At 36.4% G+C, this 9,852-nt stretch overlaps 1 non-coding gene across 1 annotated transcript; it reads right to left on the bottom strand.

The window, feature by feature from the left end:
* Positions 1-265: 265 nt before the first annotated feature.
* Positions 266-337, bottom strand: TRNAC-ACA (transfer RNA cysteine (anticodon ACA)). The gene has a single exon. It is a non-coding gene; the product is annotated as a tRNA-Cys (tRNA).
* Between the last annotated feature and the right edge of the window lie 9,515 nt (positions 338-9,852).

Below are 9,852 nucleotides of genomic sequence, written 5' to 3'. Positions count from 1 at the left end.
TACATTCATTCAGTTGGGGAACCAATAGGTTTATCCAACATATAAATTCATAAGTTACCAGACTTGCTCCACAACTTAATTCCAATAGTCACGTGACTAGCTAGATTTTTATAATGAAAAGCAAGTTATAGAATGAAAGTGAAGTCGCTCAGTCATGTCTGACTCTTTGCAGCCCCATGGACTGTAGCTGACCATGCTCCTACGTCCATGGGATTTTCTAGGCAAGAGTACTGGAGTGGGTTGCCATTTCCTTCTTCAGGGGATCTTCCCAACCCAGGGATTGAACCTGGGTCTTCTGCATTGTAGGCAGATGCTTTACCATCTGAGCCACGAGGGAATTCCCAGATTTTTATAATAGAGGGATTTTATAGAGATAACTAAGCCTGAGATTCTAAACTACAAATTATATTTATTATTTTCTGCTTATTAATTCCTAAATATTTTCTCTTTATTCCCACCATCATCTTAGTATAATAATACTAAATCAGTTCTTATTGGAAATACTGCAAGAGCCTTCTAAGAGCTTCCTCTGTTTCTCCAATCCTATTTATTTTAATGGTAATCTTTTAATATAAAAATCTGATCCTGCCATACTCCCACTTAAAAATCTTTCATTATCTCCATATGAAATATATGATAAAATCCCAGGTCCTCTGTTTGGCATAAAAAAAGCTTTTCTTAATGAGGCCTGGGACTTTATTTTTAATCTTACTCTCTTCTCATACACCAAGTATTAATTACTAAACTTCTCACCATTTCCCCAATACTCTATGGTTTCCCAAGCATCCGTGGCACATGGTATTTGGTACTTGGTGTTCACTTCCCTCAAATGTTCTTCCTTTATTCCCTGTTAAACTCCTATACATATTCTAGGTCTCACCTCATATATTACCTACTATGGGGAACCATTCTAATTCAGTGAGTAAGTCTTAGGTACTTCTTTCTAGTTGCTCTCATACAGCCCCTAATTAAAGCACTGTACTATACAGCAATTTTCTGTTTTGATATACCACTTCTCACCACACTGAAATCATTGAGAAGCAGGGACTACTGTTTATCATCTTTACAGCCTTAAAACCTAGAATGTACGACTTTACCAAAATGCTTTGAATGAAAGTGTATAATAATCATTAAAACATATATAGAACTTGATAACTGACCCAAAAAAGTATGCACATATATTTTCATTTTTACCCTAAGGACAAATCTTGAAGTAGGGAGATCTGGCATTATTATTTCAGTTTTACAGATGAGAAATTCTGCATTAATATCTATCACCAATTAGCAATCAGTTTAAAATAATGAGAAACTGAAGATTCAAAAAGTCTCTCCTTACTACTTATCAATTTTTTATGTAGGAATAACTTTTGTTAATCGGAGAAGGCAATGGCACCCCACTCCAGTACTCTTGCCTGGAAAATCCCATGGCTGGGGGAGCCTGGTGGGCTACAGTCCATGGGGTTGCTAAGAGTCGGACACGACTGAATGACTTCACTTTCACGCATTGGAGAAGGAAATGGCAACCCACTCCAGTGTTCTTGCCTGAAGAATCCCAGCGACGGGGAGCCTGGTGGGGTCGCCATCTGTGGGGTCGCACAGAGTCGGACACGACTGAAGCAACTTAGCAGCAGCAGTAACTTTTCTTAGTAAGTACCTAAACTGTTTATTTCAGTTTCTAAAGAAGAAAAAGGTTGACCAATAAGGGCTACACTTCCTTTAATCTATCACTCCAAAGTCAACAACAATTATTAAGGACCCATAAGAGGGACAGACATGTAATTATGTTAGTCATGATCCGGATTTTGAACCCACTTGATTCTACTCTAAGTGCTGTCACTAACAATCAACTTTTCAATTGTCCTCATTTCTCTGATTTGATGGTTATATCTTCTAATAGTCCTCCTTAAATTTTCAATTTCACATAGTTTTTGATCCCTTTAAATTCTTTACTTTCTTAGTAGCTCAATAATGTCACACTAAGAAAAATTTAAAATACTTTACCTAATGAATTTTCAGTATGTTATTCAAAGTTTTAAGTCTACTACAATTCTGTACCAACAGACTATTATTGTATTTTGAGTTTTAACTAAGTGGAAAATTATTTCCTAAAGGTTTCTCCCTAAGTGTAGCTTTGGTTGATAATTTAGAGATTCTACAACCTTGTTCTTGCTTCCTACTTAGGTGTGTAAAGACTCACTAAGCTCAAATCAATATTAAGGAATTTGCCTCAGAGGTTTGAACAAAGGAAATAAAATTATTCCATGAGCTATCTTGTGTCAATATTCTTAAAATTATTTCAAACTCCCTATGCATCAAATATTTACATGTATACCCTCTGATGAGAAACTACCTTTCTTATAACCTAAACAATATTCTTATCAGGATGACCAAGTACATCTGGTATTACTATTTCCATGTTGAGTCCACAACTGTAGTGCACAATTGTATGTCCCCTTGTGGCTGTTACATATCATTCCTAGGGACATTTGTAATTAGGTCAAAAAGCTTCCCTATCTCAGCACTGCTTCCCATTTCCTGGGTCATGTGATCTCATCAAGTCTGTGACATAATCTTTTGGCTTAGTGGCCGCTCATTGAACTATGAAAAGATACGTAAATGTTACCTTAGTAACTCTAACTGAATTTCATAAACTACACTTTTAAGAGTCATTTTTCTAAAATGTCAACTGAAATAAATCTAGTCTTTTGTCTAAGACATAAAATATGAAACGATAGCCTATATGAGGTAAGCAAATAAAAATGACTAAATACCATCAGTCAGTCAGTCAGTTCAGTCACTCTGCTGTGTCCAACTCTTTGCAGTCCCATGAACTGCACGACACCAGGCAACCCTGTCCATCACCAACTCCCGGAGCTTACTCAAACTCATGATCACTGAGTCAGTGATGTCATCCAAACATCTCATCCTCTGCAGTTCCCTTCTCCTCTTGCCTTCAATCTTTTCCACCGAGTCAGTTCTTTGCATCAGGTGGCCAAAGTATTGGAGTTTTAGCTTCAGCATCAGTCCTTCCAATAAATATTCAGGACTGATTTCCTTCAGGATTGACTGGTTTGATTTCCTTGTAGACCAAGGGACTCAAGAGTCTTCTCCAATGCTACAGCTCAAAAGCATCAATCTTCAGCACTCAGCTTTCTTCATAGTCCAATTCTCATATCCATACATAACTACTGGAAAAACCATAGCTTTGACTAGATGGACCTTTGTCGGCAAAGTAATGTCTCTGCTTTTTAACATGCTATCTAGGTTGGTATTAGCTTTACTTCCAAGGAGCAAGCGTCTTTAAACTTCCTGGCTGCAGTCACCATCTGAAGTGATTTTGGAGCCCCCAAAAATAGAGTCTCTCACGGTTTCCCCATCTATTTGCCATGAAGTGATGGGGACTGGATGCCATGACTGTAGTTTTCTCAATGTTGAATTTTAAGCCATTCACTCTCCTCTTTCACTTTCATCAAGAGACTCTTTATTTCTTCTTTGCTTTCTGCCATAAGGGTGGTGTCATATGTGTATCTGAGGTTATTGATATTTCTCCTGGCAATCTTGATTCCAGCTTGTGCTTCATCCAGCCCATCATTTCGCATGATGTACTATGCATATAGGTTAAATAAGCAGGGTGACAATATACAGCCTTGACGTACGCCTTTCCCGATTTGGAACCAGTCTGTTGTTCCATGTCCAGTTCTAACTGTTGCTTCTTGATCTGCATCTCAGGAGGCAGGTCAGGTGGTCTGGTATTCCCATATCTTTCAGAATTTTCCACATTTTGTTGTGATCGACACAAAGGCTTTGCACAGTCAATGAAGCAGTCTCTTGCTTTTTCGATGATCCAGCAGATGTTAGCAATTTGTTCTCTAGTTCCTCTGCCTTTTCTAAATCCAGCTTGAACATGTGGAAGTTCACAGTTTACATAGTGTTGAGGCCTGGCTTTGAGAATCTTGAGCACTACTCTGCTAGCATGTGAGATGAGTGCAATTGTTTGGTAGTCTGAACATTCTTTGGCATTGCCTTTCTTTGGGACTGAAATGAAAACTGAACTTATTCAGTCCTGTGATCACTGCTGAGTTTTCCAAATTTGCTGGCACATCGAGTGCAGCACTTTCAAAGCATCATCTTTTAGGATTTAACATAGCTCAACTGGAATTCCATCACCTCCACTAGCTTTATTTGTAGTGATACTTTCTAAAGCCCACTTGACTTCACATTCTAGGATGTCTGGCTCAAGGTGAGTGATCACACCATCATGGTTATCTGGGTAATGAAGATCTTTTTTGTATAGTTCTTCTGTGTATTCTTGCCACCTCTTCTTAATATCTTCTGCTTCTGTTAGGTCCATATCATTGCTATCCTTTATTGTGCCCATCTTTACATGAAATGTTCCCTTGGTATCTCTAATTTTCTTGAAGAGATCTCTAGTCTTTCCCATTCTGTTGTTTTCCTCTATTTCTTTGCATTGATCACCGAGGAAGGCTTCCTTATCTCTCCTTGCTATTCTTTAGAACTCTGCATTCAAATGAGTATATTTTTCCTATTTCCTTTGCCTTGCACGTCTCGTCTTTTCTCAGCTATGTATAAGGCCTCGTTGGACAACCATTTTTCCTTTTTGCATTTCTTTTTCTTGGGGATGGTTTTGATCCCTGTCTCCTGTACAGTGTCACAAACCTCCATCCATAGTTCATCAGGCACTCTATCAGACTGAATCTGATAGATTAATCCATTGAATCTATTTGTCACTTTCACTGTATATTCGTAAGGGATTTGATTTAGATCATACCTGAATGGTCTAGTAGTTCTCCCTACTTTCTTCAATTTAATTCTGCATTTGGCAATAAGGAGTCCATGATCTGAGCCACAGTTAGCTCCCAGTCTTGTTTTTGCTGACTGTACAGAGCTTCTCCATCTTTGGCTGCAAAGAGTGTAATCAATCTGATTTCGGTATTGACCATCTGGTGATGTCCACGTGTAGAGTCTTCTCTTGTGTAGTTGGAAGAGGGTGTTTGCTATGAGTGCGTTCTCTTGGCAAAACTCTAAGTAGCATACATTTGGAATACCTTCCAGTTAGATATAATTAAGGGTGATTTTACTTTATAATGCAAAAAAAAAAAGGCAACTAAAAAATAAGTATCTTAAAATTAGGCAGAAATAAATTGCACTAATTACTCACAGGAATAGCTGTACCTATCTACTTATAGCAGATGTCTTGGGACTGAGAAATAGAAATATGGTGACCATGTTTTTAAAATATTATAACAATGCTGGGATAACATGCAACTGGAAGGTTTAATTATTTTATTAAATTCACTTTACGGGTTAGCTCTTTATATAAAACATACACATTTTCTCATGCATAACACATGGCTTTCTTTCTGTCCTTCTTCCTTTTAAAAAAAGTATATGGTATTTGCTGAAAACAATATTCATTCAGCCTAACTTTTTACATAGTGCATATCTACAGTATAATAAAAGAAAAACTAATGCTTGATAAGGCAATTGCTATGGAAAACAGTTTGCCAATTGTTCAAAAAGCTAAACATAAAATTTCCCACATGAACTAGCAATTCTTCTCCAAGGCACATATATACCAAAAAAGAAAAAATTCAAAGAAGAGACTTAAAAATCAAAAGATGAATGTACAACATATATATAATATGTATATATATAATATAATATATATATAATATTAAATAGTTATTTACATAAATAATGAGACTGATATTAAAGAGCAATGGAGTCCTGACACATGCTATAACATGTACGGACCTTGAAAACATTATAGTGAGTGAAAAAACTATGACACAACAGGAAAAATATGTGATTTCACCTACATAAAATAACTATAATAGGCAAATCATCAAGAGAGAAAGTAGATTCAACTTTACCAGAGGGAGTGAGTAGGGGGAAGTGGAGAGTTAGTGTTCAACAGTTATATAGCTTCTGTTTAGAGCTATGAAAAAGATAGACAGTGGTGATGTCTACACAACATTTTGAATGTAATTAATGACAACAAATAACAGACATAAAAGGGATTAAAACTGCAACTTTATGGTATATTTTTTTACCACCACTTAAAAAAGTAATAATGTAATTTACTCAAAACTATTGGATTGGACATATTACATGGGTGAACTGCACAGTGTATAAACTATATCACAATAAAAATGTTTTCATACTTAATGTTTGAAGTCCTTCTTCAATGTCTGAAGAGGGCCCTTTTCCTTAAAGGTGCCTTCTCTGGTCATTCCATAATCTTCTCTACTTACCAACTCATAGTATATTTTATTTGTTTATATCATTCATTTAGCAGTTAATTTCATCCTGCTTTTTAAAACAATCTCTGGTGTTTTAAAATTACTATTACACATTTAATATTTGATTATGCTTTGTTTACAAAACAGGAGTAGTTGCTCAGATTATCAAGACTCATATTTAATGCCTGTACTTTATTTTCCCCAATGAGATTAGGAGTAGCTGAAATTGTCAAATCAGAACCCAAAATCCCCCTGTTATCTTCAAATCATCAAAAAATATCTGAGTTTTACACTTGCACATATACATTATGCAAGAATTTCAGTAACAATTGTTAAGAGGAAAGCATTCCAGGGAAAATATAATCCAACTATTCATTCTCTGAGCATTACAATTAATCAAGGATGTAATAGTCTTAGTATTATAACTACTAAAAATAGGTAGCAGGAGACTTTTAATTCCTTTATTTTAATTGGAGGCTAATTACTTTAATATTGTGGTGGTTTTTGACATACATTCACCTGAATCAACCATGGGTGTACATGTGTTCCCCATCCTGAACTCCCCTCCCACCTCCCTCCCCATCCCATCCCTCAGGGTCATCCCAGTGCACCAACCCTGAGTACCCTGCCTCATGCATCAAACCTGGACTGGGGATCTATTTCACATATGATAATATACATGTTTCAATGCTATTCTCTCAAATCATCCCGCCCTTGCCTTCTCCCACAGAGTACAAAAGTCTGTTCTTTACATCTGTGTCTCTTTTGCTGTCTCGCATTTAGGGTTATCATTACCGTCTTTCTAAATTCCATATATATGTGTTAATACACTGTATCAGTGTTTTTCTTTCTGACTTACTTTGCTCTGTATAATAGGCTGCAGTTTCACACACCTCATTAGAACTGATTCAAATGCATTGTTTTTAATAGCTGAGTAATATTCTTTTCTGTATATGTACCACAGCTTTCTTATCCATTCATCTGCTGATGGGCATCTACGTCGCTTCCATGTCCTGGCTATTGTAAACAGTGCTGCGATGAACATTGGGGTACACGTGTCTCTTTCAATTCTGGTTTCCTTGGTGTGTAGCCCAGTAGTGGGATTGCTGGGTCATATGGTAGTTCTATTTCCAGTTTTTTTAAGGAATCTCCATGCAGGTCTCCATAGTGGCTGTACTAGTTTACATTCCCACCAACAGTGTAAGAAGGTTGCGTTTTCTCTGCACCCTCTCCAGCATTTATTGTTTGTTGACTTTTTGATAGCCATTCTGACTGGCGTGTGATGGTACCTCATTGTGGTTTTGATTTGCATTTCTCTGATAATGAGTGATGCTGAGCATATTTTCATGTTTGTTAGCCACCTGTATGTCTTTCGAGAAATGTCTGTTTAGTTCTTTGGCCTATTTTTTGATTGGGTCATTTCTTTTTCTGGAATTGAGCTGCAGGAGCTGCTTGTTTATTTTTGAGATTAATTCTTTGTCAGTTGCTTCATTTGCTATTATTTTCTCCCATTCTGAAGACTGTCTTTTCACCTTGCTTATAGTTTCCTTTGTTGTGCAAAAGCTTTTAAGTTTAATTAGGCCCCATTTGTTTATTTTTGCTTTTATTACCATTATACTGGGAGGCGGGTAATAGAGGATTAGCAGGATCCTTTTAACAGAATATTCTATTTCTATTTGACCAATCATTTTTCTTTTTCCCCAAATAAATTAAAGATACTATCCAAAACAAAAAATAAGATTAAAAAGGTGAGGAATATACATCTAACATCTATACAAACACATTTATGTCTAAGTAGAAATGTACAGGATATATACATTTAATCCTGAACAGAAGTAAATAAAATATGAAATTATACAGATAGCTTAGTAATAACAAAAAAGGTGTTTGGGGGCCAACCAAAATTTTGTTTACCTAAAAGATCTCATTTAATGAATACAGTGATCTTCAGTTCAGTTCAGTCACTCAGTCGTGTCCAACTCTTTACAACCCCATGAACTGCAGCACACCAGGCCTCCCTGTCCATCACCAACTCCCGGAGTCCACCCAAACCCGTGTCCACTGAGTCAGTGATGCCAGAATTTGAGGTATAATGATGAAAGAGAAGGAAGACTTTAGAGAAAGGAATAGGAAGAATGAATATATATGGTACTCCTTTGGAAAGCAGCATAAAACCTGGAGAAATACATAGCACACTTAGAATAAAATTACATATTTACAGAACATAAATACAAAGGCTAGGTGAATTTTCTACCTATGTCCTTAGTATATGTTTAAAGTGACCTTTGAGACTTACAGGCTATTTTAATCCACAGAAGGGTTTTCTTTTCTTAATTGGTACTTAAAAAAAATATGTACGTGTTTGCTAAAATGTTTCTTTCCTGTGGAATATCTGAATGATTTGCTCTTAAGTATGTCTTTAAAAATGTATTGTAAACGTAAACAGTGTTAGCTCACATAAAATTTAAGAAATAGCCTATATTTTGATCTAAAGGCAAAAGGTTTACATTTTTAAATTGTGGTATCATTACCTTAAGTGAATCTGTTTCAATGAACAATTATGTTTCTATTCACTATCAAAGTAGAACAACTGATGTTCACTTTTACAGTGAAAATACTCATTGGCATGTCAGAGAATATTGCTTTTCCAGTCAGAAATAACAGCTATTTATCAAATTCAACTCCCCAGAAAAGTCAATAAAGAGAAGGAAACAAAGATGGTTTCCATCAGACAAAATACATAAGTTAAAACTCATTCTTCATTAATCATAGTCCTCATATCCTTACTCCAATACCCAATAGCTCCAATACTTTGGCCACCTGATGTGAAAAGCCGACTCATTAGAAAAGACCCTAAAACTGGGAAAGATTGAAGGCAGGAGGAGGAGGGGATGACAGAGGATAAGATAGTTGCATGGCATCATCGACTCAATGGATGTGAGGTTGAGCAAACTCTGGGAGATAGTGAAGGACAGTGAAGCCTGGCATGCTGCAGTCCATCACGTTGCAAAGAGTCGGACACAACTGAGCAACCACAACAACCCGTACCCTTAATCTCTGAGGTTTTATAATTTACAAATGATCATACAGGCTTGGTTTGAGATTCCCAAGGTCACAGCGTACTAGGAAGAGGGATAAAGATGATGATGATGAGAGCAGCTGTAAATTTCTAAGCACATATTAAGCACTGCACATGGGAATATGGGTTAGGAATGGAGACAGTATCTGTAATAGTGTACTGAAAGCTGTATAAGAATTCAAAAAAGACCAACAACTGATTTGACTCCATGATCAAGAATCTACAAACCCTATGTCTCAAGGGTATCATGATGCTACAATACAGAATAGATCATGCTTTCAAGACAACTCCTTGAGACCTTAATCAAATGTTTAAAAATTTGCAAAGTAAAGATACCTGTTTTTAACTTAAAAATAAGAAGGATGGGAAATATAAAGACCTACATTTGAATCCAGATGCATCACCTAATATTAATGTGTCAATCTCCTTCAGACTCAGTTTCTCCAAATGTAAAATGGAAATACAATTTACCTTGCAGCACAATGGTGAGAATCAATATATATAAAAGCA

The sequence above is a fragment of the Capricornis sumatraensis genome, chromosome 3, assembly GCF_032405125.1.
Source record: "Capricornis sumatraensis isolate serow.1 chromosome 3, serow.2, whole genome shotgun sequence".
In the NCBI taxonomy this organism is placed as follows: domain Eukaryota; kingdom Metazoa; phylum Chordata; class Mammalia; order Artiodactyla; family Bovidae; genus Capricornis; species Capricornis sumatraensis.
Note: the sequence above shows the minus strand (reverse complement) of the source record. Positions and strands in the feature narration are given on the sequence as shown.